Source organism: Anoplophora glabripennis, unplaced genomic scaffold, assembly GCF_000390285.2.
Source record: "Anoplophora glabripennis isolate ALB-LARVAE unplaced genomic scaffold, Agla_2.0 scaffold104, whole genome shotgun sequence".
In the NCBI taxonomy this organism is placed as follows: Eukaryota; Metazoa; Arthropoda; class Insecta; order Coleoptera; family Cerambycidae; genus Anoplophora; species Anoplophora glabripennis.
In genome coordinates, this window is record NW_019416210.1 from 710,837 (window position 1) to 714,313 (window position 3,477).

A 3,477-nucleotide genomic window follows, 5' to 3' on the forward strand; every position below is an offset into this window, starting at 1 on the left:
GGAGCAGGTATCAGCAACTATAAAAGCAAAAATATATTACGGAAAGTGTCATTCAAACCAGCAAGTAAATTTTAAAACTATGTACAAGAACAATATTTGGCACTAGATAATAAAAAATTTCAGTACTCTACAATTTTTATAATACACTGAACTTCTAAAATTTAGAACGCCGTTTTGATATTTTTGGCACAAGGAAACTATACTGAATTGGAAGAACTGAAAACTATGACTAAGAAAAAAAGTACAAAACGATTGCACAAATAAAATCATACAAGACTTAAAATTTCCTATGAGCTAGTAAATTTTATAGAAATAAAAAATTAACTTAACACTTAGTTTTCACCGATAGGACATTATCAACTACATTAAACCCTAGGAACATAAAATTTTATTAAATCCAGGTTTGATATGTCAAAAACTGAACTTCAAGATATACCAGGTGTTCGAAAAGTTTGGAACCCCCCTATCTCAGAAAATACTAGTCAAACAAAAAAATGATGAGGACAAAAATTTCAGGGTTTTGAGTGAGCAATCCAACGGTGACCTTGACCATGACCTTCAAGGTCATTTAGAGGTCAAGTTGATAATTTTAAATGGAAGCGTATACTTTTTCGTAAAAGCATTATTAAAGTTCTTTGCTTACGTTTGACGTTACAGTTACCTTTAGGTTATGGTCAAAGACAAGGTATAGGTCTTTTGAATTTTACGCTCACTCAATTACCGCAGTCAAGAATATCGGGTCATGTATTAAAAATCGACTTGACCTGTAAACGAAGGTCAAGGTCATATCCAAACGTAAAATTTCCATTTTTCCATTTTCTGGATCAAAATATACGGTTCCATTTAAACTTTTAGGTTGACCTCTAAATGACCTTGAAAGTCATGGTCAAGGTCACCATTGGATTGCTCACTTAAAACCTTGCAACTTTTGTCCCAATCATTTTTTTGTTTGAGCAGTATTTTCTGAGATAGAGGGGGTGTTCCAAACTTTTTGAAAACCCTGTACAAATAAATAAATGTACATTTCTAAATGCACTCATTGACATTTTTGTTTTAATTTTGTATAAAAAAATAATAAGAGAAAAATATTTTAAATAAATCATTTAGTAGTTCCCTTGATAAATTACTAGTTAATATTCTTAATCACAGTATATATACTGGTTTTTCAAATAATCTACAGTTTGTCACATCATTAAGTTGATTTTCTATCAAGCAGCATATTTTTTTACTTGTACTGCACGCCTTTTATCGACATTCATCAAACACATAATTATACGTGATTTTTAATCATTACATCCAAAATTTTCCTCCTCAAATCGAGTCTGGAACACTCTGCTTTGCGCAACAACAATTTTGACATTGTTATTTTGCTTATAAAACAAACTACTAGTAATAAAGCACATTTTAGTCATTTCATTGGATCAAAATCTATATGACAGAATGGTGCGACCCCTTTTTTTTCATCACATTTTGTCACATTGAAAAATTGTTATTTATTTACTCATTTCAGTCCAAAACAAAAAAGTTGCGTTTATTCAAATATCTCCGAAGATTTTTTATCTAGATTGATGAAATTTGGACTAATAATTTATAGAATTTCAAACTTACAGATATATAAATAAATGTGATATTTTTCTTTTTAAACCTTAATACCTTGTATCTCAAAAATCAGTGGCTTTAGACATTAGATTTTTGATCTAAAATGATCCGAGCAACAATTTCTTCTAATTATGTCAGACTTCAACAAAAAAAAAAAAAAACATTTTTTATCATGGATTTCGATTGAAAAACGAAAAAACTTTTTGTTCTTATTTTTTCGATTTAACCCATATTTGGGCCATAACATGGCCATAAAAACAAACAAAAAAAACGAGAATCTTGAGACAACGGAGTACCTTGTTGGGATCACCTTTTTTAGAAAAAAATGTTTCATATAAAAGTTGTAGGGTGAAAAGGAGGCTATCTTCACATGACCTTGAAAATGGTGAGAGGCGAGAGGGCTCACCAAAAACAAGCATGATGGTGAGAGGCGAGGCGACTCACCGAAAACAAGCACCCCAAAGGGAATAAAAAGTAAGTAGTTAATAATTATACAGTTTTTCGACCCTAAAATGGCCTTGACATCTGATCTTGTTCTTGAGGTTAAGTTCATATCTTATTGTAAAACTTCCCGCTCTTGTAATTTCCGAGATCAAAAAAGAGGGTCCCATTTAAAATTTTGAATTTGATCTTCGAACGACCTTGAAGTCAAGGTCAAGGTCATTTTCAAGGTCATGTCAAGATAACATTTTTTTTTAAAGTGATACCAAGGTACTCCGTTGTTTCAAGATTTTTGTTTCTTTTTTGTTTTTTATGGATTAAATCGAAAAAATAATAAGAACAAAAAGTTTATTGGGGTTTCCATTTATATAAATCAATTTCCGGTCTAAAAACACCACTTTCGATCTAGACCGGAAGTCGTAATATGGACCTTTCAATGGGCTCCTCGGTGCCCTATAATTCTTGTCTGAAACTTTTTTCGAAATAATCGAGTCCGAGATATTATTTTGCCTCAAGAAAAATGCCCCACCCAAAATATTTTTTTGAAAATTAATGAAAAAATTTAGGAGAGGTAAAAAAGGAATATATCACATTTTTTAAATCACAGAAACGCCTATTTGTTTTTGAAGTAAATTCATCAATTTATCAATTCTGATAATTTTTTGAATTTGATATGAAATAATTAAAATATGCAATAAGTTAGACAGTGCCATAAAATAATAATAATAAAAAAATATTCTAGGAACACAACTTGAATTCTATATTATGTAAATAATATAAAATAGGTATTTATTTGCACAGCGTAATCGCTATCTGTATGCACCAAGGCTTAGAAATTTCGGTTGAAATCAGTGCATTGCAACTTGCAAATACTGGGAAAAAAAAACCAAGGTACATAAGATATTTTTGCACTACCAGCTCAAATTTTTATGAAATTGATAAAGAGCACTATGCAAAGATACAAGCGAGATTAGAGTTATCATATACTTCCTATTTTTGGTTTTGCATTCAAATATTTAAGTTTTATCACTATTATGAGATATATGTGAATTGAATAAATATCCCCAGAGAGCTGGCAATGCAAAATCGAGACGGTATATTATTTTATTGGGATTAAAAGCAACATTTTTGTGGAAAAGCCACAAAAATGTTACACTCACTCCAAGGACTCTTCTTCAAACGTTGAAAAGAGTCTAATGAAATGCTCACTTCGGATGCATGAGAATATGTAAAAAAATTGTAAAATCTGTTAGAAATTTATATCGCCACTAGACGATAAATTCTCTTAAATCGTCAAGAGGGAAGCTAGAGCAGTTAGACCACTTATAGTTTTACATTATGTTATGTTAAATTACGATTTACGATAAATTTTACGATTTTAATTTGAATAAAATACAGTATATGTACTAAATAGAAACGGAAAGAAACATGAACAAT